This window comes from Martes martes, assembly GCF_963455335.1.
Source record: "Martes martes genome assembly, chromosome: 12".
NCBI lineage: Eukaryota > Metazoa > Chordata > Mammalia > Carnivora > Mustelidae > Martes > Martes martes.
Genome location: NC_137900.1, coordinates 26,115,453 through 26,143,078, shown reverse-complemented (window position 1 = coordinate 26,143,078; position 27,626 = coordinate 26,115,453).

Sequence of the window (27,626 nt, the reverse complement as noted above, 5' to 3'; positions counted from 1 at the left end):
GTCCCAGACCATAGGGTACTTTTCATAATGATTAAAAATATAACTAGAAACAGTGCCCATTTCATTTTCAAGATTGTCCTATTATAGGGTCATGATAGGGTTAAAAGTACTGACTATAGTACCTAGAATAGAAGATGCTCCAACAAAAAGAAAAAATGACTAGGACCTTGAGATCGCAGGACCCTGAGATCATGACCTGAGCTGAAGGCAGACACTTAACCGACTGAACCACCCAGGTGTCACCCAAAAATGACTGGCTTTAAGTAAGGCTACCTCTGCACAGAATTTATAAGCGAGAAAGGTTTGTTTCAGAGTTGGTCCGTCCCCAGCCTCATCCCAGTGCCTGAAGTTTACCCAGACCCCTTCACACTAGCTTCTCACACATGCTCAGATCCTTTACACTTCACTCAAAACAGCTGTGCCTTAATCTACACTGTTAGGACTTCCCTTCAGAGTTCAGCTAGCTGATCGCACTGACGGGTGTCGGTATTGTGGGGTCCCCAGAAAACTTACATACTATCCTTCCTAAGAAAATAAGATAAAAGGGGATTAATCAGGATGATGGAAGGAAAAACTTTAGGGCAGCTTTCTGTGTTCCTTCAAAAACTTCACACCAGCAGCTGCTTATAAACATGAGGCCTACTCTGCTCTCTTCAATGTATTATATATGTATATATATAACTGGATATATATCTCCATATCTGAATTTATTTCAAACATTAAATCAATGAGCTCACTGCCCTCCAGTTAAATACAATTTTAAAACATAAATCATGCCATTTTTTCAAGCTACCATCATTTACCATAAAAATTAACAGAAGACTGAGAATGTTAATTAAAATACAAACTACAACCCTTCAAGTTTATTTCTTTTCTTTTTGAAGAGAGCACACGCACACGCATGTGTGAGCATGAAGGAGGAGGGGCAGAGGGAGAGAATCTTAAACAGGCTCCACGCCCAGCCAGGAGCCCGACATAGGGCTCGACCTCACAACCCTGAGATTGTGATCTGAGCCGAAATCAAGAGTCAGATGCTTAACTGACAGAGCCACCCAGGGGCTCCTCCGTAAGATTATTTCTTAAATTGTTCCAGTTATCTACCACTGTATACCAAACCACCCCTCTCTAAAACTTAGCGGAGTAAAACAACCATGTATTACTACCGCTCATGGTTCGGAATGGGGTGGTCCTCACTTGGGGGTCCTCACTTGGTTGCTGTCTAGCCACAGCTGGGACTCGTGTCATTTGAAGGTATCTTTGCTCACGTGTCCAATGCCCCATCTGGAAAAGCCAGGTGCTGCTTCAGCAGCCACCCTCAAGCAGCCTCTCCTTGTGGCTAGACTCCACAAGGCTTCCTTACAGACTGGTGTTCTTAAAGCAGGAAGGGAAAGAGCTGACGGTCACCATCTTAAAGCCACCTTAAGCCACCATACCATCCACCCATCTCTTTAAACAATGCTAAGCCTGGAACAGAGGACTGAGGAAGTTAGTTCTGACTAGAATGTCCTAAATAGACAGCCATACTTTTTTAATTATTATAAATCATATCTGTTCATTTTTAAAATTAGCAATAGAAACTAGTAAATAAAAATGATGAACTATTCCTGTCACCCAGAGAAAATCACTCCTAGTTTGGTTATGGGCAAAATTAATATTTACCTCATTAGGAAGAATTCAGACATAATTTTCAGGTCTCCACACCCCATCCCCAACTTTGAATACTAACTTAGTCCAGGAAATAACTCCATGTTACCCAACTTTGTTGGATGGGCAAAGAGCCAGCCCCCAGATGTCAGGACAAATATAGGGGCTTAACGATTGAATGGGCTAGAGGCGACGAATGATTTGAGCAGATGTGTGTTTGAAGTTGTGAGAGGGAACATCTGCCGTCCTATTTGCGAAGGTATTTGATAATCAAGAAGATGGTGTGAATGCACAAATGGGGGGACCTGTATTGAGATTCAGAGCATGAACACTGATTCCAGTGTTTTGTAGCTAATTAGCTGGAGAGTGTTGCATTGTGTCTCTAATTTGACAGAATGGAAGCAGAATGTACCTCTCCATCAGGGCTTACTCCCAATTTTCCAGCCCAGTGTGAGCTCCTTCCCATTCCTCTCGCAACATAATGAGCAAGAATCAACCACAGTCACCAAGCCTCTGTCTCTTATGCTACAGAGTCCAAATTTCCAGGCTTCACCAGTTTTAAACTACACAATAAAGCCACATTTCTTGGTCATGCAACACCTATGGCGCCTCAGGTCCTGTCCACTAGGCCTTAGGAAGCCCAGGCCTTCTGCCAGCTTCCTCGTCACCAGCATTTCTTGGACTCCCACGGAATTGATCCATGCACCATGATGCTGTTTTCATGGCTGATTGCTGCCTCCATCACTCATGAGGGTCTGGCAGCTGCTGGTGGCTCCCCTGTGGTTCCTGGACCTGCTTTCCAGCTGTTTCTGTTTCCTGCTGTCCCATTTGGCCCCAGGAATGGATCCTTTCTCTGAACTTCTTTTAGTGAATGCAGAACCCAAGCCATCATGTCTAAAAAGGGTTTTATGGGGGCTTGGAGTTAACAGAATGGGAACATAATAATAAAGAAAGCCAAGCTTGGGGCGCCTGGGTGGCTCAGTGGGTTAAAGCCACTGCCTTCGGCTCAGGTCATGATCCCGGCGTCCTGGGATCGAGCCCCGCATCGGGCTCTCTGCTCAGCAGGGAGCCTGCTTCCTCCCTTCTCTCTCTGCCTGCCTCTCTGCCTACTTGTGATCTGTCTGTCAAATAAATAAATAAAATCTTTAAAAAAAAAAAAAAAAAAAAAAAAAAAAAAAAAGAAAGCCAAGCTTGACAGCATATATAGTTCTCCATAGTTCACTGATAGTCCTCTTGTGATCCCATCTGGCCGATCCTTCTCATGCATCAAGTAGACAATACTAACTTACCTTCCCCATGAGAGGTGTCCTCAGTTACCTCTCCTATTTAGAGTCACGGGCATCAGTATCCACAAGAGCACAAGAGAAAAGAATTACTCCTCTCACCTCACCCCACACTGAGCCTTGCATCCCTTTCTGCTCCAGATCCGGCTTTCTTACAAGGGTGGTTGACAATGGCCATGTCCAGTCCCACACAAAGAAAATCCTGCTCTACAGCCTACTCCCTCTGGCCTTGGACAAGACAATGTATTTCCAGAAGAATCGTTGAGCTTTCTACCATATGGTTGTGAGATCCAGTCTGGCATGACCAAACCCAGTACAGTTCCTCTTCTCAGGCTCCCCTCCAGTGTGAACCACCTTTGAGCCCTGACTCATAACTGTGACCTTAATATTCACATACACACCTCCCCCAAACAAGCAAGGACAGAGACATTGAAATTCTTACAAACACAAGCAGCACTTCCTGACACCACTCGAAACAGCAATCAAATCTACAGAACAACATGTTAAATAATACTCCATGACCATCACCCTCCAGACCAGTTCACCTCAGGGTTCCAACCTTCGAGCATTCCCAGCATTCACGTCTTTCACAAGAGCAAAGAGGTTCTTGCTTCCTGACTAAAAACCCATTGTGGTGGTTTTCCCAGACTGCAGGGACAGATGCTTGAAAGCTACATTTAAGCCCTCATCCCTTGGAGAAGGAGAACTGCACTCTGGACACTTGAAATGGTGGGGTCTTTGTATCTAGCTCATCCCCACCCCATGGAGGAAGACGAATAACATTTCTCATTTACATTTTAAAATATATATGTTCTAATGAGACATTACATTGACTCTCAGAGGCTGATCCCAGAACAGAGGAAAACTCTTGTAGACACAATTGGGAAGCACATTTAGACCATCCAGCTAAGAAATGTACCTTAACAACCAGCCATCTCCTCAGTAAAGGGCAGCTGTAGATTTTTTTACCGATTCAACCCCAAAATTCCTTCACTGACATTGCACCTCATTGGACTCCTTTCTGTTTTCTCTCCTCTCTCTTCCATCTTTGCTCCCACTTCCTCTTCTTTGCTTACAAATGGTTCTATTCTAACTGGAAAAACATAAACCAGGCAGCTAGTTTAGAACTCACACTTCACAAGGAAACAGCGGGGCCACCACACCTGAAAGTAGCAGGCAGGCCTCTTAGAGGTGACTGGCTCACTCACCAACGCCTTGCCAATATTTAAAACCTCAGCACCTTTTTGAATCCAGGGGGTAAAGACTGGGAACTCCAGTAAAAACCAACATGAAATTTTCCACCCACCCAGAAGAAAAATTTGAGACAATTTTTACAAATTTAAAAATAAAATTTTTTTCACACACCAAATTCATATTCTGAGAGGCATGCGGGGGTGACTTTGGATCTCCTCTGTGCTCTACGAGTTTGGAACCTGGCACTCTCCAGTCAAACATCCCCACCAGTCCTGATGAATAAAGAACTGCGACCTGCATGAACAACTGATATCATTTTTGAAGCTCTCCACATTATTTTGTACATTCTGCCTGAGAGCTTGCTCTTTTTAGCTGTTTTTCCTCATTGTTACAAATTAGGAGCAGTTACAGATAAAGAATGTGCATTAGCTTTTTTTTTTTTTTTTCAAAATAAGTCTATTTTTTAGAGCAATTTTGAGTTCACAGCAAAATTGAGTGGAAAGTACAGAGAATTCCCAAATGTCCTCTTCCCTCACACATGCACAGCCTCCCCCACTATACGCATTACAGAGCACTACAATGGTACCTTTGTCAAAATCTACAAGCCTGCATTGATTCATTATCCCCCCTCAAAGTCCATAGTTTATATCTGGGTTCACTCAGTGCTGTACCTTCTGTAGGTCTGGACAAATGTATACAGACATACATATACCCATCATTATGGTATCATACAGAATAGTTTCACTCCCTAAAAATCCTCTGTGTTCTGTATATTCATTCCTCCCTCCCCCACTAGCCCCTGGCAATCACTCATCTTTTCACTGTCTCCATAGCTTTGCCTTTTCCAGAATGTCAGAGAGTAGCAATGATGCAGTATATAACTTTCTCAGACGGATTTTTCACACAGCAATATGCATTTAAGCTTCTCCACATCTTTTCATGACTTGATAGCTCCTTCCTTTTCAGTGCTGAATAATATTCCGTGGCCTTGCTGTGCTACACGTTTGCCTATGATGGGTATACTGGTTGCTTCCAAGTTTTGACAATTTCTCCTTCACCTCTGAAGGATAAGTGCACCGAGAACAGAATTCTAGGTTGATGTTTTAAAATGAAGGGTGGGAAATAAACCTTTGGTAACATAGTGGTCAGCTGTCAGGGGAGGGGAAAGGACTCCACAGTCCTGAGATTTGGTCTCTGTCTTTTTGTGAGCCTGTGTCCCCTGGACTATGGACTTCACAAGTGCTTCTCAATTTTTTCTTTTTTTTTTTTTTTCTTTTCACCGCCCCCCCCCCCCCGCCCACCCCAGATGGTACAAGAGGTCTCAAGCGGACTGGAGTGGGATGTTTCCTTTCTCTCACGTGAAAGCCTAGAGGAGAATGGAATCAGATCTCTCTGTTCCCTGTATGGGAGGTCAGAGCATGCTGGAGTTAGGTGTTTCCCTTCTCATAAAATTCCAGTTGGTGAGGCGTGCATAAATAATTTCACTTGAGGGCAGGCTGTGTTAAACAGAACAGAATGCTCTGGAGTATTTTTAAATGGCTACTTTGCCCCTCTCCTACCAGAAATCTGAGGGGCTTTTTCTCAAATCTCCACTGTGGGAAGCTGGCAGAGTTCCTGGAGGTAAGACACAAAGTGGGAGGGATCCCCCAGCCTGGAGTTTTCCCTCTCTCAGGCTTGTCCATAATCAACCTCACACAATTCATCAACGACCGCAGGACTGGCTCGCATGGGTGGATTTCTACTCTGGTAAATGGGTTCTATGTATCTGCCTGCCTGGCTGTTAAATTTTGAGGGCAGTGCCCTTGCTCTGTGACCTCACTTCTCTGACGGATCTAGGAAGCATTATTGATTTTTCCATTTGTTCATCTTTTTCTCTGTCATTAAGATGGAATGACGACTTTTAAGCGACTTACATGCCCAGCCAGAAAGCAGAAGTTCTCCTGCATTCACTTTTAGAGCATATTCCTCCCTTCCTCAACTCCCGAGTCTTGTCTTTGAACAATATTGTACTTTGTATCAGCAAGTGTCCATTTCTCTGGGTTATGGGCCCTAAACCTCCTTCTTCCCACGATTTTGCAAACCATGGTCCTGTTATATTTACAGTTCTTCATTTCTTCAACTCAGATGAGTCATCTTGTGGTTGTCATAATCAACTAGTGGAAAGGAGCCCAAGGTCAGTAGGGGCTGGAAGTATCTGTAGATTAACGCTCCTCTCTGAAATGAGATTGCCTCTTAGCACCCAGGGAAGACTTCAACACAGTCTCTATTGTCAATTCCCACAGAGGGCTCCAAGTTTGTCTGCAAACAATGGTGTGATTCTCATTTTGTTTACTAAGACCAAAGAAGATCAAGGGACTCCATCCTAATCCCAGAGGGATGCAGCCCCCCACATATAAACACATACATAGATATATTCTTAGACTCTTCTTTTAATCCATCCTCACTAATCAGTAAAAGACTTAGGGAAGAGATAAAGATATTTAAGTTCCAAGTCTGTGATGCATAAAATTTCTCCAGTAATTCATGCAATCCAATACTTTTATGTTCACTTTCAATCATTCACTTGTTAACTCAGCCAATCACTCGTTTACTCTTTGATTTACTCATATTCATCCAATTTCATTCATTCAATTGCTCATTCATTCCTTCCATCAATCATTTAAATTATACTTTAAATGCATTCGCCAAATCACTCATTCAATCACACGCATTCATTCCACTGCAAACATTTTATTTTACTTTATTTTATTTGTTTTATTATAGAGAGAGTATGAGCATGCACGGGTATGGGGGGAAGTGAGGAGATGGGCAGAGGGAGAGAGAAAATCTTAAGCAGCCTCCCTGCTCATCATGGAGCCCAATATGGGGCTCCATCTCAGGACCTTGAGGTCATGATCTGAACCTAAATCAAGAGGTGGAGGCTTAACCAACTTAACTTGGCCAGCTTAACCAGGTGCCCCTCCACTGCAAACATTAATTGGATCATTCATATAATCAAGCACAAAATAAATTAGTCATTAGTACTCCCTATGATCCATAGTTTTGATTTTTACATTTATCTAATTTAATTAATTCATCTACTCATTCCTTCATTTAATTACATTAATTCATTCTGCTGGAATTATTCATTTATCTATCTGGTCATTCCTTCTATGTTTACTAGATACCAAGCACTGGACCAGGATCCGCAAACACAAAGATGAGAAGACTGGGATCACTATGAAAAGTCCTCAATAGGGTGGACATCGGTGAAATTGGTATTTTTTTTTTCTTTCCAACCCATACAGTGGGAGAGATGTTTCAATTATTCATTCAAATATTTATTTCGCACTGTACAAGACACTGGCAACAGAAAGATGGAACTCCATCACTGCCTTGGGTAGCTCCAAGTCCAGTGAAAAGAGAGACAGGTAAATAGTAAACCCGTCATAGATTTCACATCAGGTCTAACAAATAGATATAAGGTGGTATACATATAGGAGACAAATACTGGCTTTCCCTGATTTGGAAACCATGTGTATAGAGTATCTACAGAGTCCTCTCATTTACTGAAAACTTTTGACATACCAAGCCCTGCACTGAGTACTTTCCATGCCCTCTCTCACTTCATGCCTTCTACAGCAGTGCAAGGTAGTCACAATTATTTTCCCTTTCCATAAAAAGGAACTGAGACTTTGGAGAGAATTATGTGACTTGTCGAAAGCTAAACATTTAAAAATTGGTGGAGCCAGAATTTGCACCAAGGAAGACCAGTGAGGAAACTTTTGTAGTTAGACAAGCTAAAAAATTACAGTGGTCCACACTTTTTCCACTGATTGACCTGCTTCCCCAGGTAGCATATGGTGCCTATGTCACCCAGACACTGCTTTACAGCTGAAAAAATGTGAATCCTTGGCTCTCCAGACTTATTGACCTTGACTCTAGCACAATTAACCCGAAATTTTTTCTCAACCTTCAAGCTCAACAGCGACCTGGAGGAAAAAAGATGCCTAATCCTCATTTTGGCTTTTCTATCAACTGATTATTCAGGCAAGATCCATTCATGCCTACAGGACATTAGAAAAACTGCTAATAAAAACATCTAGAAAACCTGAAATACAAGTGTAGCATTCTCTGTGGCATTTCAGAGCCACTGCATTCGGGACAAAGCCACATTCATTTAAAGTTGCCAATATCTCCCTGATTAATGGGCTTAGGGTAGATTTTCTGAGTAGGCTGATTTGCTGCCTTTGAATCAAAGCTTTCACTATTGCCCCCCTCAGACTTTGTTTGATTTGATAATCCATTAAGCTGATGAGTTTGAACTAATGATTCACACTGCCTCACCCAAACTCTCTGAATCCTCGGACCTCCCTTGTTCATTTATCTTCACTCTCTGTGACCATCCAGTCACATACATGATACTGACAATTCCCACATTTCTAGCTACCATTGGACCCCTCCTGTAAACTCCTAACTTGTATCTCCAACTCCCAGCCCAACATTTTCATCTGGATCTCATAAACATTCCACATTTGCCATGTCCAAAAGTGAGCTCTTGATTTTATTTTTCTTAACTTTTTTTTTTTCTTATTGAGACTTCATTTGGGTAACATATAATTCACCCATGTAAAGTGTTATAAGTCAATACCTATTGGTATATTCCCAAAGTTGTGCGGCCATTGCCACAATTTTAGAAGTCAATTAATTTGCATCAGCCTATAAGAAACCCATCTTCTTTCCAGCCACTCCCTACTCTCCCATTCCTCCTAGCCCTAGACAGCCAGTAATCCAACTGTCTCTATGGTTTACCTATTCTAAACCTTCCATATAAATGGAATCATATAATCTTTTATGTTAAGTCTTACTTAACTTCATGTTTTCAAGGCTCATCCATGTTGTAGCATGCATCAGTATCTTGTTCCTTTTTGGGGCTGCATAATATTCCATCCTGGGACCATTCTACATTGTATTTATCCATTCATCAGCTGATGGATATTTGGATCATTTCCACTTTCTGTATATTACAAATAATGTTTCTATGAACACTGATATAGCCATCTTTGCACAGGCACATTTTTTTAAAAGATTTTTATTTATTTATTTGACAGAGATCGCAAGTAGGCGGTGGGGGGGTTGGGGGAGCAGGCTCCCTGCCAAGCAGAGAGCCTGATGTGGGGCTCGATCCCAGGACCCTGGGATCATGACCTGAGCCAAAGGCAGAGGCTTTAACCCACTGAGCCACCCAGGCGCCCCGCACAGGCACATTTTTATTCCTCTTGGGTTTATATCCTAAGAGGAGAATTTCTGGGTCATATGGTAACTCTGTGTTGAACCTTTGAGAAACCACCAGACTGTGCTCTGTTCTAGAGCAGCTGCACAAATTTCACATTCACCCCAGCAGTTGGTGAGGGTTTCAATGTAACCCCAGCCCTTGTTGTCATGGACATTTTTTATTGTCACCATCCTGGGAGGTGTGAAGGGGCATCTCACTGTGGTTTTGACCTGCAGCTCCTCGATGGACAGAGCTATGGAGCACCTTCCTGTGTGCTTATGGGCCATTTGCATATCTTCTTAGGAGAAATATCTATTCAAGTCCTTTGCCCACTCTTTCACTGGGCTATTTGTCTTTGAGTTATTGAGTCGCAAGTGTTCTTTGCCTATTCTAGATACGAGTTCCTTATCAGATATTTGGAAATGATTTTCCAAATATTTTTTCCCATTTTGTCATTCATCTTTTCATTTTCTTGACTCACTTTCTTGAAGCACCAAAGTTTTCATTTCAGTCAAGCCTAATGTGTCTATTTTGTTGCTGCTGTTGTTTGTGTTTTTGATGTCATAGCTAAGAAACTGTTGCCACATCCAAGGTCACGGGATTTACTCATGTTTTTGAGTAAATAAATAAATAAAATATTAAAACGTAATTAATTAATTAAAATAAAATGTCAGCACGTCATGTCAATACTCTGCTTTCTTCCATCTCCCTCAGAGTAAGAGCTATAGTCCTTGCCATGACCTCAGAGGCCTGTTCCCTTTCTGAGCCATTCCTATGCCCTACTCTCTCAGGCCACACAGGGTAGCTTGTTTTGCTGCAACACACGAGGCAACTTCTACCTCAGCATCTTTGCACTTGAGATTCCCTCTGACTTGAATGCTAATCCCCAGATAATATTTTGTTTACTCTGTGTCATTCACGTGTCAACTTCTTAATGAAGACTTAAATGGCCAGTCTGCTTGATAACTGCAACGTAAGAACATCCTTTCCTTCTTTCCTTTTTCTCTATAGCATTTATCACAGTCTAACATACTTTTTTGGTTTTACTTAGTTATCTTCTTTATTGTCTACCCTTCTTCTCTAGAAGCTAAGTTCCAACAAGACAAGTATTTTTGTCTGCTTTGTCCACTGCTACATCCCCCAGTGCCTACACCAGTACCTGGCACATTTCAGTGGTTGATAAACATTCGTTGGACAAATAAAGGGTATGATTGTGGCTTTTGTGTCTAACAACACCTATGAGTTCAAAGACCTGTTTTTTAAATGGATTTTATTTTTTAGAATAGTTTCAAATTTAGCAAAATTGCTAAATTTGCACAGAGTGTTTCTATGAATGCCCTGGTCCCACACAAACTCAGCCTCCCCCACTATCAATATCCTTGTTGTAAGCCAATTATGTTGCCCCAAAATCTGTATGTTAAAATTATAACCCCCAGTACTTCAGAAGATAACTGTATTTGGAGATAGGGCCTTTAAGAAGGGGAGTAAGGTTAAACAAGGTCATATGGGTGGGCCCTAATCCATTCTGAGTGATATCCTTCTAAGAGAAAATCTGGACACACAGAGATATTGGAGAGGCACCCCATGGAGGAAAGACTCGGTGAGGACACAGGGAGAAGGCAGTCAGTGGCAAGTCAAGGAGGGGCCTCAGGAGAAGTCAACCCTGACAATGCCATGATTTTGGACTTTAGCCTCCAGAACCTGCTAGAAAATAAATCTCTGCTGTTTATGCCCCCCAGTCTGTGGTGTTCTATTATGGCAGCCTTAGCAAACTCAAACAATCCCATACCAGAGCGGCACATGTGCTTACATTCAGCGACCCACACTAATATCCTTCTCATCAACAGTCACAGTTGAGGGCTCACTCTTGGTTTTGTAAGTTCTGTGAGTTTGGACAAAGGGAGCCACCATTACAGTATCACACAGAACAGTCGCTGCCATGAAGATTCTCAAATACTTAAAACAGTGATCCACCTATCCAGCCTCCCTCCATCCAACCCCCAGCAGTCACTGACCTTTCCGTGGTGTCCACAGTTGGACCTTTTCTCGGATGTCATGCAGTGGGAATCATACAGTAACCTTTGCAGACTGGCTTCTTTCACTCAGTAGTATGCATTTAAGTTTCCCCCATGGTTTTTCATGGCTTGCTAGTTCATTTCTTTCTAGTGCTGGATAATATCCCATTGTGTAGATGTAATGAGGGACAGAAGCAGGAAAATATTTATCCTTAGCCCCATAAGCTGACCTAAAGCTTGCATAGTTTCGATAAGGATCAAATATGGGCTAGTTACAGCATTCTTTAAGGATTTCATGACTGCCTGTATATCTCACTGATAGTTAATATCCAACTAAATGATAAGCACCAGAGGAATCTTGTAAAAGTAGTTTTACGAGTAGAAATTCAAAGAAATCCGAAGAAACTTTTGTAGTCTGATACTCCCTATATGCCCCCTTACCTTTTTACTAAATATATCATCACCAGCCTCATACGGCGAAAAGTGCAGCTCTTTCTGCCACTGGTACATTCCCCGTGCTACTTAAACTAATTTACTAAGTTGCACCATACATGTCTTAAGAATTCTTTCTCGGGGCGCCTGGGTGGCCCAGTAAGTTAAGCGTATGCCTTCAGCTCAAATCATGATCTGAGGATCCTGGGATCGAGCCCTGCATGGGATTCCCTGTTCATCGGGGAGCCTGCTTCTCCCTCTCCCTCTATCCCTCTGTCTGCTTATGCTCTCACTCTCTCTCTCTCAAATAAATTAAATCCTAAAAATATATACCTTTAAAAAAAAAATTCTTTCTTCACTGCTGCATCCAACAACCCCACATCAGATGTACCACAATTGGTTCATCCATTCACTACTGAAGAACATTTTTTTTAAATTAGACTATTATGAATAAAGCTGCTATAAACATCCATGTGCAGGGTGTCAAGTGGACATAAACTTTCAATTCATTTGTATAAATACCAGTGAGCAGGACACTGCAGGAAGAGTATGTTTAGTTTTGTGTAAAAAAAAAAAAAAAAAAACGAATTCTATCAGAATTCCTGCTGTTCTACATCCTCACCAGCATTTGGTGCTTTCAGGGTTCTGGAGTTTCATCATTTTAGCAGGTGTGTGATCGTATCTCATTGTTGCTTTAATTTACAATTCCCTAAATAGTTGTAGTATCAAGCACATTTTCATATGCTTGTCTGCCATCCGTATATCTTCTTTGGTAAGGGGTATGGCCAGATCTCCTGTCTATTTTTTTAACTGAGTTATTAATATTCTTATTAAGTTGGAGCCTTTTAAAAATAAAATTAACACATATATGTTCAAATATTCTCATTTTAATGGCTTCACTTAATCAGAATAATCTGATATACCAATATGAATCACAAATTGGGATTGTGAATCACATAGGAATGGGGAATGAATGGAGAAAGACAACTTCAATTCCTTACACTATTTTTTAATTCATTATATATCATATATATCATATATAATATTGTGTTATATCTATTTCAGGTGTACAATATAGTAATTCAATAATTCCATATATCACACCATTGTACTAGTTCTTCCTTTAGTTGTTTTTACACAAACTGAGCATCTGTTTGCAAGGCCAGAAGTAGAGATGGAATCCGGCATCTGTTGTCAAAACTAGGGATCACAGACTGAATTTAAAGTAGGACTCTGCTGGTTATGAAATCCACCCCGGAAAAGGAAGAGGGCAGTGCCCGCAGCCCCAGCCCCACACCTCACTTCCTTGCCTGACTTGCTAGAATTCACAAAGAAGGTAGTAAAGGCAGTGGATTTTCTTTAAATTCAGCAACACCACGGTAAACAGATCAGGACAAATATGTTGCACAATCTCTAAGCTTGTTGGTTTATGGCTGTTTATAAGGCAGGTAGGCTTTACATGTGAAAAAGGTTTTAGTATTTGTCCGGTAAACATTAGCTTTAACTGATAAACATTAGTTTATAAAGGGGGCCTGGTTTTTTGTCTTGTAAAACAGGAGAGATCTGTCATCTTATTGGGATTTTTTTCCCCTCTAGGTTGTTTTTTGTTTGGTTGGTTGGTTGGTTTTGGGGGGGTTTTTTAGTGTTTTTGTTTGTTTTTAGTGGAGATTCTTTGTTACAAGGGAAGAGTTGGTATCTATTGAGCTCCTGTTGCAAAAAGATGCTCTTATTTCAGGATGGAACCTACAGATCTGGACTTCTTTGAGACACCCTTACCACCCAAATGAACAGTCTATCAGAAATACACTTTACAGGGAATCAGATGCAAAGGCTCATTTCCTGGGGATACTTGCCCAAAGCTTCTCCAGGCCTTTTCTCTTAAAGGAGAGGGGCCGAGGGGGAGGGCAAGCAACTACCACTTTTCTGATACAAAAACAGGTACTTCCCAAAATAAAAGTAAATCGAAGAACCAGGCAGAACATACCTCCCCTGGGTCCCTTCGTTAATCTCATGGTCTAATTCACCAAAACCCAAAGTCAGTTTTCAAGGTATCAGTGGGTCTTTGTGGGTTTGGGTTCTTTTTGCTTTTGTTTTTGTTTTTGTTTTTGTTTTTTCATTGAAACAGAGAAAAGTACAACCACTTTGGAGAACTTTTTGGTGGTTTCTCATAAAATAAAACATACATCGACCACACAGCGCAGCGGTTGCAGGCTTAGGTATTTGCCCCAGAGAACTGAGAGCAAATGTCCACATAAAATATTAGTCATAAGTGTTCTAGCAGCTCTACTCAAATATAGCTAAAAACTGGGGCACCTGGGTGGCTCAGTGGGTTAAAGCCTCCGCCTTTGGCTCAGGTCATGATCTCAGGGTCCTGGGATCGAGCCCTACATCGGGCTCTCTGCTCGGCAGGGAGCCTGCTTCCTCCTCTCTCTCTCTCTGCCTGCCTCTCTGCCTACTTGTGATCTCTATCTGTCAAATAAAATAAATAAAATCTTTCCAAAAAATACCTAAAAACTGGAAACAATCTACATATTTAGGAACAAAAGAATAGACAAGTTATAGTACATCCTTCCAATGGGGTTCATCTCAGCAATACAAGGGAACAAACTATCATTACACATGGCAACATGAATCTCAAAAACACGCTGAGGGAGAAGAAGCCAGACCTAAAAGAATTCGTACGTATGATGGCTCTCTGTAAAGTTCAAAAGCGGGCAATACTAACCCATGGCGGTAACAGTCCAGCAGCAATCCTTTGTGGGGAGTGGGTGGATGGAACAAGGAATGAGGAGATGGAAACATTCTGGATCTTGTTGGGATGGTAGTTACATGGGACTGTACAATCGTCAAAACTCAGCAAACAGTATACTTTTTGTATGTGAAATGATCACCCGATTTTTACAAAGAGACTATTAAGAGAGAAAAGACAAGTCCGCATTAAGGTGAAAAGGAGGGCAGTGGTCCCTGGTTTCTGGGATAATCTAAGCTCCATATCTGGTCTATGTGTTCAAATGAATTTTTATTACCCAGGGATTATTGAAAGTCATCATCAGCCAGACAACAGCAAAAAGGAAGAGGAGACCGACCTTCCAGAAATCATTTTCCCCATGATTTTTGTAAAGCGTATTTTTCAGTCATTATCTTGAGAGAAAACAAGCAGCTGGGTCTCCTAACAAAGAGGTTTAATAGACTACGGGGCGGAGAAAAAGAGAGAGAGGAGAAATTGAGGCAAACAATGCCCGTTTCGGTGCCAGTCACACAACACTGAGCCTGGTGAGGTGAAGCCGAGCGCTCCTCTCTGCTACGAGCGTCGCTACAGGCACAACACTCAGCAATGAAGGGTCCTCCAATTATTGCTGTGATTTGAGGCACATTGTCCAAAACATTCTAAAACCTGAAATTGCAGCAGCAAATGCATTGATGGCCCTCACCCTCATCTGTGAAAATAGATGTAAATGCAAACGGAAAGAACTGTGGCTCTCTGGGACCCCGTGTGCATTTGTCGACCTACCATCTCTTGCTTCTTTTTACCTTCCCGGCCATTTCAAATACATCTGGGTTTGAGAAGCCGGTTTCAAAGTTTCCATCTGACCTCAAATCCAGTTTGTTCCTCTCTTGCCTCCTTTTCAGTTTTGCACAGAATTAGCCCAGCACAAGTAATAGGTGATTTGTAAGGACATCACGCAATGCTCTGAAAAGCAAAAATAAGGGAGGCTTGGGTTTTTGTGTAGCGGGTTTGTCTCCTTGTTTCAGACCACACACACACACACACACACACACACACACACTGTTTAATTGCATAATTCAGATGTTGGATGGTGGGGCGGGCGGGGGGAGCCCTGTAACAAAGAATGCTGAGATGCCTTCTAAATTCTGCTTAGGCTAAATTAGCTACGTGGGCAACAATACAGGTACTGCTTTTTTTCTTAAATATATATATTAGCAGAGATGCCGGCTAAATAAATACTGCTTAGTGGGAAATGAATTATGTAAATGTAATTTATAGCATTAATCTGGGCTGGTAAATTTAACCCACTCAAAAGTAGAAAGGTTTCCGTGCAATGAATATTTCTGAGGTTGTTTAATATGTTAAAATAAATATTGAGCAGCTGAAAGAAAAACATGTCCTCTGCATCACAAAAGCTATTTTAAACAATAAATTAGGGGCCTGCTGAATATTTACAATCATGAGTTTTTAACTCTTGGGTAAATTTTCTTCCTAAAATATACAGTATGCCATCCATTCAAGCGGCAGAACGATTCTGGTGGCAGCAGTTCAAAAATGTGCATGCCCAGAACATTCTAGGCAAATAAGGACCACACTAGGAGATGGGGGTGGGGGGGAGCACTTTTTGTCGGATAGTTCTATTTAGTACCACCTGGAAGGCTACAAGAAACACAGATACTTGGGGAGTTTGATGCTCCCCCAAAGCCCTCACCATTCACTGTTCACACAATGATGACTCCAATATTAAAGGGGGAAAAAATGAGGGATTTAGAGCATTTTATTTAAGAGTGTAAAGTTGAGACTTTCAACAGGTTTGTTTGTTTGTTTGTTTGTTTGTTTTTAAGTAACTAGCCAGTGGACAGAAATTACTCATTCTGCCCTTTGGAACAAAAGGGAAACTGAAGGTGGTTTATAAAAATCTTGGCTGGGAGACTTGGGCAGGGGGAGGTCAAGTGGTATCTGCCGGTCACAGGGCTGTCCCGCCCACCTTCTCTGAAAGGCCTTTTCTGTGCCCCTCAGGTGGCATTACGGGCATAGGAGCAGGTCACACACTCTCCCCAATCTTTACTGTTCAGGTTTGTTGCTTCCACTTTGGGAACAAGTGATCACTTCTCAGATGTATAATATCAGGCCAGAAAGTCGTCTGAGGAAAAAAATAGAGCCGTCCTGAATGTTTGCTACTTCTGATTTTCTTCTTCCCCCGGTTTCTGCAACAGTCCCTAGAGCACTGCTTGCAGACTCCTCATAAGAAGCAGAAACCAGGGGCGCCTGGGCGGCTCAGTGGGTTAAAGCCTCTGCCCAGGGTCCTGGGATCAAGCTCAGCAACGGGCTTCCTGCTCAGCGGGGAATCTGCTTCTCCCTCTCCTGCTGCTGCTCCCCCGCTGCTTGTGCACTCTCATTCTCTCTCTCTCTCTCTCTCTCCCTCTCTCAAACAAATAAATACAACCTTTAAAGAAAAAGAAAAAAGAAGCAGAAACCGTGTCTTACTTGTTTTCTGCCACAGTCTGGCAGCAGGACAGCCCAGCTCCTGCCCAGCACCAGTGAACTGACCTCAATTCACCCTCCGCATCTCCACACCCAGATTATCCCCACAGCATTGATTCTCAAGTGTGTTTGACCTCCAGGACCTAAGAGAAGGGAAGGCAAGATCTGTGTGTGCTCTGGCAGGCGTCCACCAGGAGCCCAGGTCTTTGAGCCCGCAGCTCCAGCCTCGTTAGCAAAGAGGCAGCAAGCACAGCAGGAACAAGAGCCGACACCGGGGCGCACGGCATGGACTCCCGGGCGCCAAGTAGGGTTTGAGACAGAAAGACTCCCCAGAGTGCTCATCACAACCAGATCATCCATTCGCTTAACCCTCCTTGGATGCGTGTTGGTCAAGAAAAGTAGACACAAAGAGATAAGATGTTGAAAACGATCCTTTTAAAGCGAGTGTTAACAGTCTCGAGCATCACATCTATGACATGTTGGGATCAAAGATATTTTGGAGGTGATGCCATCTTGAAATTATAATAGGAGTAAATGGAAAAATATGATTTATGCAAAAATTCTCTCTATACATAGAGCTTTTAAGAACATGTTATACATAAAAATGAAGCCAAGTTTTATTGCTAGAGCAAAGTCACATATTACCCTTAAGTAGGGTCCCCATGGGCTGTGACAGCACGATTTTATTAAAATTTTATTGGAAATCATGGATGGTACTGGGTCTAAGGGTATGCTGCACTGTCCAAGATAGTAGCCATAGCCACATGTGGCTATTTCAATTTAAATCAATTACAATTAAATAAAATTTAAAATTCAGTTCCTCAGTTGCATTATCACATCTCAAATGATCAATAGTTACATGTACCTCATGGCTGCCTCATTAAACAGCACAGATAGAAAACATTTCCAACACCACAGAAAGTCCATTGGACAGAACTAGCCTATAGTAAACACAAAATGACAATATTCCACATCGAAGATAAAGTGTTGTATTTAGCGTTCAGAGCTTAGAGAAAAGCTTATTAGGAACCAGAGAAATTTGAGAGACAACATTGAATAAATACGAGTGGTAAAGATTAGATTTACCTTAAGATACACAGGAGTTCTTAAATGGGTTACACTTACTGGTAACAATAAGCTTTTAAAAATGGTTAACATAAAAATAATTTTTTGAAAAGATGGGGGGAAAATAGCTAAGAGTTAACTACCTCTAGGTTTCATTGGCTAACACCTTGGTATTTTCAGAGTTTTAGAGTTGCATACATAGGTTTTCATTCATCCCTTCATGTCACTGTATATGGTTGTTCAGGTTGTACCCTGAAAAGTTCTGGAGGCTTCATTCATATAGATTACAGTGTGAACTCTAGAATAATGCAAGGTATAAGCTGCACAGAAGCATACAGCAGCCTGGGGCCTCTAAGTCAGAGTACTGCTCAGTACCACACTTTTCTAAGTCCAAAAATTCCTTTCAGCCACATTATCCTAGTTTCTGAAACAGGTAATCAAGTGAGAATGAACACCAAAAAGGTATGCTTATGTTTTCAGAGTCAAGTTTCACTACAAGCCAGTTGCTTTGCGGGAATTAGGGACATTGAGACACTGACAACATTGGAGAGGACCTCCATGTGTGAGCTTCTTTTCAGACACACACGTTCAGGTGGCAGAAAAGTACTTTCGGTAAACATTGTCCCTCAATTTGACTGTTGAGATTAGGAACACTGTCTATCTGTCTTTATCCTGAGTCCTCAAGGAGAGATAATGTTTGGATGAAAATGCTTCCAGCCGTTTTTTTGTTTTGTTTTGTTTTTGTTTTGTTTTTTTGCTTCCAGCCTTTTATACATGCACATTTGTGCGTGTTTCAAAAACAATGCTACCAAAAATCATATAAATAATAGAATAGAACAGTGTACATCTCCCAAAGAACTCAGGAAGCAGGGAAAGCATTCTCTCATTCAGGCTGACAGCTGCCTCCCTGGTGCAAGGGAGTAGTAACCTCCACTGAACTTTTACATGCTTTAACGGCCAGGCGAAGAGAACAAATTAAAATTATCCACCGGGGCTAGCCAGCTCTGGGGCTGGAATATGACACCAGGAGTTGAAGTGGCAAAGCTCACGACAGCAGGATTTCTGCCCAGCCTTCAGGCAACAGGAGTTTGGGAGTTTGGGGGGAGACTCACTTCCAGGAAGTTTGGCCCAGAACACTGAGAAACTGGTCAGAAACCACTGGGGCAGCATTTTGGAGTCTGGGAGGGCTGACCAGGAAGGGACAGACAGAGCAGGTAGGGACAGCAGGGGAATGAATGCCTCGGGCAGTTGGCAGAGCCATGTGGCCACATCCCTCTCCTCTGGTGAGCCAGGGCCTTTGGATTCCCAGCCCCACCCTCACTGCTCTCTCGAGAACAGAGTCACCAGCCTTAAAATGCCAGCAGCAGGCACACGCATGTTCTGGGGCTCGATCCCTCACTCAGACTGTGGGTGGCCGCAGAGATGCCCCACCCAGATGCCATCATCTTTGCCACTGCCTGCACACAGCCCTGCCTTCAACAAAAGCACCAGCATTCACTTGCCATAGGGCTTTCACTTGCTCCTGGAGCCTGCTTTGCCGCCTAATAGCAGGCCGGAAGTGCCGTGGAATTAACACCCTGGGGAGCAGCCCTCCGCCGATTATAAACACCCAGCTTTCTGGGCACATGGTGTTTTCTCTACTGTTTTCAGCTTCAGTTGCCAACAGAGGTGACTTGCTTGAAAAAAACACTGTTTACTGGCTGCCTTCCCTTCCCCATCTCCACTCCATCTCCCTGTTCTCCACTCCCCTGCCTGAATTTCGTTCAGCAACTTCTGATCTGCTTCTAAGGGACCCAAATTGAGACCCAGCAAAAAACTCTTCAAAGCAACAGATGCCCCTCTGCCAGGATCTACCTGCGGCCCCTTCAGTCCAAGGGACCAATACCTACGAGCTGGTCCCTCTGGGTCCAGAGCTGTCCACGGTCTCCCCCCAGCCAGGAAGAGTAGGGAGTGGGATCAGGAGCTAGGTGACCTCCTGCCCTGACCTCTGCCTGGTCCCTGACAAGGGAAGTTCTCCAACCTACCTCAGTGCCAGGTCCACTGGGAAAGGCAACCTGGAACCAAAGTAAAAACGCTGACCTGCCACCAAGAAACTTGACCTTGGGCCTTAGTTCCACATCTCTCAAATGAAATGGTAATAGACCAAATGACATTCCTCTGGAAAACCTCCCTTGAGGGAGGGAATATAAAGAATCTCTTAGAATGGAGACACTAGGCCCTGATTGTCCACACTAAACTTGGCTCCACCTCTATCAGCTGGGCCATGTTGGACATGTGTGCCTGGAGCTCTTCATCTGGAAAATTGGAGAAATAATGACATTTAAGCCATAGGGTTATTAGGCCAAGTAAATTAAGTCACTTATCACAGTGCCTGGCAAATAAATTCTCCATATATTATAGCTAATATTATTTTTGTTATTCTACTCCCTTAGATATGGTTAGTTGTGTGATCTCTGAGTTTCCATCACATTGCCACTCTAGAGCTAATTAACTGGTTGTAATTACTTACTTCCTGCAGGTAGATGAGGGTATCATTCATCTTTGGGTCCCCAGTGCCTGACACAATGCTTAACTCAACTCTGGGATAACATTATGAAAATTATGAAAGCATTTTTCTTTTTGCTTCTCTGAGAACAGGACCCCTGCCCTAGCTGGCCTGAAGTGTCCATCTTTTGGGGAAGAAGCAGGATTTGTTACAGAAGGGAAAAAGAGAGTCATATGCAGCTTCTGGTAGTCAAAGTACAATTGGGCAGCCAGGTAATAGCTGTATGGCTGGGCGGTTCCTCCAGAGAGGATATTTCCAAATTTCTTTATGTCCCAGCTGTAATATATCAAGAGCAGAGTGTAGGGCACCCAGCTCTGAGAACTTTCCTGAATATAGAGAAGACACCCCTTCCACCTATGCTAGCAAAGCCGAAACTTGTCGCTTGATGGTAGAGGAGGGATGTGACATAGGATTGGGATGATTATCAAATATTAGGGGGGGGACACCTGGGTGGCTCAGTTGGCTAAGCAACTGCCTTTGGCTCAGGTCATGATCTTGGAGTCCCAGGATCGAGTCCCACGTTGGGCTCCCTGCTCAGTGGAGAATCTTCTTCTCCCTCTGACCCTCCCCCTTCTTGTGCTCTCTCATTCTCTCTCTCTCTCTCTCAAATAAGTAAATAAAATCTTTAAAAAAAAAAAAATATTAGGGGGGCCTGGGGGGCTCAGTGGGCTAAGCCTCTGCCTTCGCTCAGGTCATGATCCCAGGGTCCTGGGATCGAGTCCCAGTTCCCCCTCCCCCTCTGCCTGCTTCTCTCCCTACTTAAGATCTCTCTCTCTCTCTCTCAATCTCTGTCAAATAAATAAATAAAATTTAAAAAATATATATTAATATAGGCACTGGCCAATCAGAAAGAAGCCAGGGAAGAACACCCGTGATGGCCATACTGGTATGTAGCTGGTGAGTATAAGTGATTGTAGGGGCTACAGAAAGAAAGCCGGCCCCTCTGGCCTAAGCATTAAAGGGAGAGGGACCAGAGATAGGCAAACACTTCAAGTGCTCACGTGTTCTGCTTTTCCTCCTTCCAAGAAGGTACATTAATAAATAATGCTAACTCTTTGGCAGGAAGGGGAGGCGAGGGTGGGGCGGGTGGAGAATAGGATCACACTGCAGAATGGGATCACCTCTTGGGCTGCCCCAGTAGCAGCCAGGCCTTGGCCATACCAGCTGAGTGGTGCAGCATGGCCAGGTGGAAGACCATAGGCTTTCTGTTAAATGGATACATGATCTCTAAGGCCATGTCCAACTCCTATGCTTGAAGTTTTATTACATCTTTTCCATCTTCTGACAACTCCACAGCTCTTTGGATCTTGCAGTTACCGTCTTGGTATCATGCAATAAACCTTGCCATCACTCCACTCCTAATCCCAGATCAATGGCATCCTTAGCCATACTCAGCTATCAAAATAACCTTATGAAGGTATGCCAGAGACCCTCAAAGCCACTCCCTTGTTTGATGATTAATTAGGAAGATCCACAAGGTTCCGTAAATAGTCACACATGGCTACGATTTATTATAGCAAAATATAAAGCAAGGTCTGCAGATAAGAGGGGTCTGCAGAGAAGAGGTGCATGGGGCAAAATCTGAACACAACAGGCACAAGACTCTAAAAGTCCTCTCCTGAAAACTATAGAACACTGATGAAAGAAACTGAAGACTGCACAAACAAATGGAAAGATACCCCGTGCCCATGGATTGGAAAAATTAATATTGTTAAAATATCCATACTATCCAAAGTGATGTACAGATTCAGTGCAATCCCTATCAAAATACCAACAGCATTTTTCACAGAACTAGCACACATAATCCTGAAATGTATATGGAACCACAAAAAAACCCTTGAAAAATCAAAGCAATCCTGAGAAAAAAGAACACAGAGATATTTCAATCTGGATTTCAGGATATACTACAAAGCAACAGTAATTAAAACAATATGGTACTGCATAAAAACAGACATCTAGATCAAGAGAACAGAACAGAGAGCCCAGAACTAAACCCACACTTATTTGTCAATTAATCTCTAACAAAGGAAGCAAGAATATGCAATGGGAAAAGGACAATCTCTTCAACAAATGGTGCTAGGAAAATTGGACAGCTATATGCAAAAGAATGAAACTGGACCACCTTCTTATGCCATACACAAAAATAAACTCAGCATGATTAAAGACCTAAATGTGAGACCTGAAACCATAAAACTCCTAGAAGAAAACATAGGTGGTAATCTCTTTGACATTGGGTTTAGCAACATTTTTCTAGCTATGTTTTTGAGGCAAGGGAAACAAAAACAAAAACTAACTATTGAGACTACATCAAAATAAGAAGTTTTTACTTATGGTTTCAAAGGAAACCATCAACAGAACAAAAAGGCAACCTAGGGAATGGGAGAAGATATTTGCAAATGATATATCTGATAAAGGGTTAGTATCCAAAATAAATAAAGAACTTATACAATTCAATACCCAAAAAACAAATGATCCTATTAAAAAATGGGCAGAAGAAGTGAACAGATGTTTCTCCAGAGAAGACATCCAGATGGCCAACAGACACATGAAAAGATACTCAACATCTCTCATCATCAGAGAAAACCAAATCAAAACTATGAGATATCACCTCACACCTGACAGAATGGCTAAAATCAACAACACAAGAAACAAGTTTTGGTGAGGATGTAGAGAAAAAGGAACCTTCTTGTACTGTTGATAGAAATGCAAACTGGTACAGCCACTGTGGAAACAGTATGGAGTTTCCTCAAAAAGTTAAACATAGAACTAGCCTACAGTCCAGTAATCACATTACTGGGTGTTTACCCCAAAAATACAAAAACACTAATTTAAAGGGGTACATGCACCCCTACATTTATAGCAGCATTATTTACAATAGCCAAATTGGCACCAGCCCATGTATCCATTGATAGATGAATGAGTAAAGAGGGTGTGGTACATATACACAATGCAATATTATAGCCATAAAAATAGAATGAAATGTATCATTTGCAAGGACACAGATGGATGCAGAGACTATAATGCTAAATGAAATAAGTCAGTTAGAGAAAGAACAAATACCACATGATTTCACTCATATGTGGAATTTAAGAAAAAAAAACAAACAAGCAAAGGGAAAAAAGAGAGAGAGAGAGAGAGAGAGACACAAACCAAGAAACAAACTCTGAACTACAGAGAACTGACGGTTACCAGAAGGGAGATGGGTGGATGGATGGGTGAAATAGGGGATGGGGACTAAGGAGAGCACTTGTTGTAATGAGCACTAGGTGATCTATGGGATTGCTGGATCACTATATTTTACACCTGAAACTACTATAACACTGTATGTTAACTACAGTGGAATTACAATAAAAACTTGATAATAAAAAAAATCACAAAATATATAAAGAACTCCTACAACCCAACACCAAAAAACAAATAATTCAATTAAAAAATGGGCAGAGGACCTGAATAGACATTTTTCCAAAGAAGACAGAGAAATGACCAACAGACACAGGAAAAGATGCTGAACATTACTTATCATCAGGGAAATGCGAATCAAAACCACAAGAGGATTTCACCTCACAACTGTCAGAATGGTTAGAATCAAAAAGACAAGAAATAACAAGTGTTGACGAGGACCTGGAGAAAAAGGAACTCTCATGCACTGTTGGTGGGAATGCAAACCAGTGCAGCCACTGTGGAAAACAATATGGAGGGTCCTCAAAAAATAAAAAATAGAACTATCAAATGATCCAATAATTCCAGTACTGGGTATTAACCCAAAGAAAGTGAAAACACTAATTCAAAAGTATATATGCACCCCTGTGTTTATTGCAGCATTATTTACAATAGTCAAGATATGGAAGCAACCTAAGTGTCCACTGATTGATGAATGGATAAAGAAGATGTAGTTTATATACACAAGAGAATAATTACTCAGCCATAAAAAGTAGGAGATCTTGCCATTTGAAACAACATGGATGCAACTAGAGGGTATTATGCTAAGAGAAGTAAGCCAGAGAGAGAATGAAAAACGCCATATGATTTCACTTACATGTGGAATCTAAAAATCAAAACAAACCAACCAACCAAAAAATATACTCAAATACGGAGAACAAACTGCTGGTTGCCAGGGGAAAGGTGGGTGGGGGATGGGGAAAATGGATGAAGGGCAGTGGGAGAGACAGGCTTCCAGCTATGGAATGAATAAGTCACCAGACTAAAAAGTACAGCATAGGGAATACAATCAATGGCATTGTAATAGTGTTACATAGTGATGGACAGTAGCTACACTTGAGGCCAGCACTGACTATAGCATATAGAGTTCTTGAATCACTATGTTGTATACCTGAAATTAATGTAACATTGTGTCTTAATGATAGTGGAAGAAATAAAATTTAAAAATAAAAGTTAAAAGGGGTGCCTGGGTGGCTCAGCTGACTCTTGGTTTCAGCTCAGGTCACCATCTCAAGGTCATGAGATCAAGCCCCATGTCAGGCTCCGAGCTCAGCACAGAGCCTGCTTGAGTTCTCTTTCTCCCTCTCTCTCTGCCCCTCCCCTACTCACTCACACTCTCTTTCTCTCCCTCTCAAATAATAAAATAAATTTTAAATAAAAAATAAAAGTCTTCTCCCAGTAAAGTCACCCAGGACAGTCAGATTTCTTCCAGCAAGGAAGGAGCTGTGACAACACTTCTGAAATGTTGTCTACCAGGAAAGGTCATCACAAGAGACTTAGTGCCTGGGTTTTATTAGAGCCGCTCATGTAGGCACCCTCTGTCTAGCGATGTATCCAAATCCCAGACTCCCAGAAGGAAAAAGGTGTTCAGCATAAGCCACACTGTACAAACAATTTAGTCTGAATGAACTACTCTTAGCAATTTGGGGAATGGTAGGAACCCTCTCAAAATCCAGATGCCAACCAAGAGCCGACCTTGCAATCAAGCCTTTCTGAGGAGTGTCATCTCAGTCTTTTCAGCACAAAAGGTTATGAGATGAAAAAGTGCACATGGCTTAACGGGGTCTTCTTAATCACTTTAATCTCCATTAAGTGGGCAAGGGCAATCCTGAGCTCCAATAACCCACAACACATCACTACTTAGAATGTGATCATCTTGTAATAAAAATAAGTTGCCTTTTATTGGACTTCTCCAATATTATATCCATATGCCATTAAGTAGCTGAAACAAGTAGAGGCAGATGGGGTCTGGGCTATACCCCTTTCCCCCTAGCCTGCCTCAGAGGTCACTTGAAACAATTTCTGAATATGCCATCAGCTTTCTTGGCCTCTCTACCACAGAACTGTGTGCACCTGTTCATAGCTGAGAGCTACGTAACAATCATTGTTCCAGGAGTAGCCTTCAATTATGAGGGACAGGAATTGGAGCTTAATCCTCTGGTTACCCTTTTTCAGTAAAATAGTTTGGAGGTGTGCTCTACAGTTTCCCAAAATCCACCCCAAACCGAACCCCCATTGCCCACATTGGTAGCATGCCAATTGATGCAACCTTTGTTGGTGTTCTTCCTGACCTCCCCCCACCCCACATTCCATCTTCCACTTTCTCGCCTATTTCCTCAGATCATTTGCTCACTAACTGCTTACACTCTCCATGTTAGGGACAGAGTTGAGAAAAAAATCCAGTCTCTCAATGCCAAATCCAAGAGCCTATTCTATGTAATCAGATGGAACACATTCCACTTAAAAGATTCTCCTAAGTATGTTCAAATATATTCTACTTGTCCTTTCTTTCCAGACTTTACTCTCAGTTGCCTACATTTCAGCTCCTGGTGCGTGCTCGTGAACAAGGTAAACGGACCTTGCAGTTGCATGTGAGTTTTGCAATCAGAGATTCTAGGTTCAAATCCCGTACGAAATGCCTCCCAAATGTTAGAGACATTGTCTGAAAAGAAGACATTAGCTCAGCAACTGCTACAAAGCAAGCACTGAACACATCTGACACTATTCTCTTGAGTAAAAAGTTCCATCGCAAGCTGCAGAAAGGGAGAAACGGGTACCATTCAAACTTCCACCCAAGTCAGTGACTTTTCCCTTCCAAGTGCTGAAAAATGAGAAGCCAAGGAAATGCTGTCCTGAAACCATCCTTGCTCTTTTAAAGTGTGCTGGCAGGAGAGCACTCTGTCTCATCTTCTACATACCACTGGGGCTGAAAGTCCTGGATGCCACTCTGGAAATATCAAGTGCCTCCCAAGTGCTGCCTAATAACAATGCTCCAGATCTGGGTGGGCAGAGAGCCCATGAGGAGCTGGCTGCCTAGTACTCTCTGAACCTCTTCACTTGTTTATATCTTCAAGGTTTACTTTAGTCCAGGCCAATGTTAAAGTAAAAAAAAAAAAAAAAAAATGTCTCTCCAGTGGCAATATGATGCTCAAAAACTCATGGTAAGATGGAATCCGTGGATGGAGCAGTGGAAAGAGCATTGTCTGGAGGTCAGAGTGACCTTGACTCAAGTCTTGGCTCTGCCACTTCCATAACTGGTTCTTTTGGCCAGTGTCCTCTGTTCTCCAAAGGGTGTCTGTCAGGGGGTGGTGTCACCTTCCTCACAGGGCTATAGCTATGATTACAAATGGCAACGCAAAGGACCTTGTCCAATGCCTGCATGAGGGACTATAGTTTTGACAGATAACCCCACAACTTGGTACTATTTTCTATCTCTCCTACCTTAGCCCTTATAGTAATGTTGCTAAGAAGGAACAAAACACCCATCTGATCTAGACTTTATTTCTTTTTCACCCTTCTTTCTCCATTTGAGACTGTGACTAAAGAAAAATGGCCAAAAGATGTTGAACAGAAAGGATGGGGCAATGATGGGCCTCAAGAATCCATAAATTAGACCTTTTCTAGCGGGGCTGGACCTCATCCAGCATCAAGCAGATAGACCCTCAAAATGAAAAACATGCTTTATTTTTTAATGTCAGCCAAGATTTAATTAGAAGTAGCCTCAGAAATGGGTGATTGGGATCAAGAAATTGCATTGGCACAT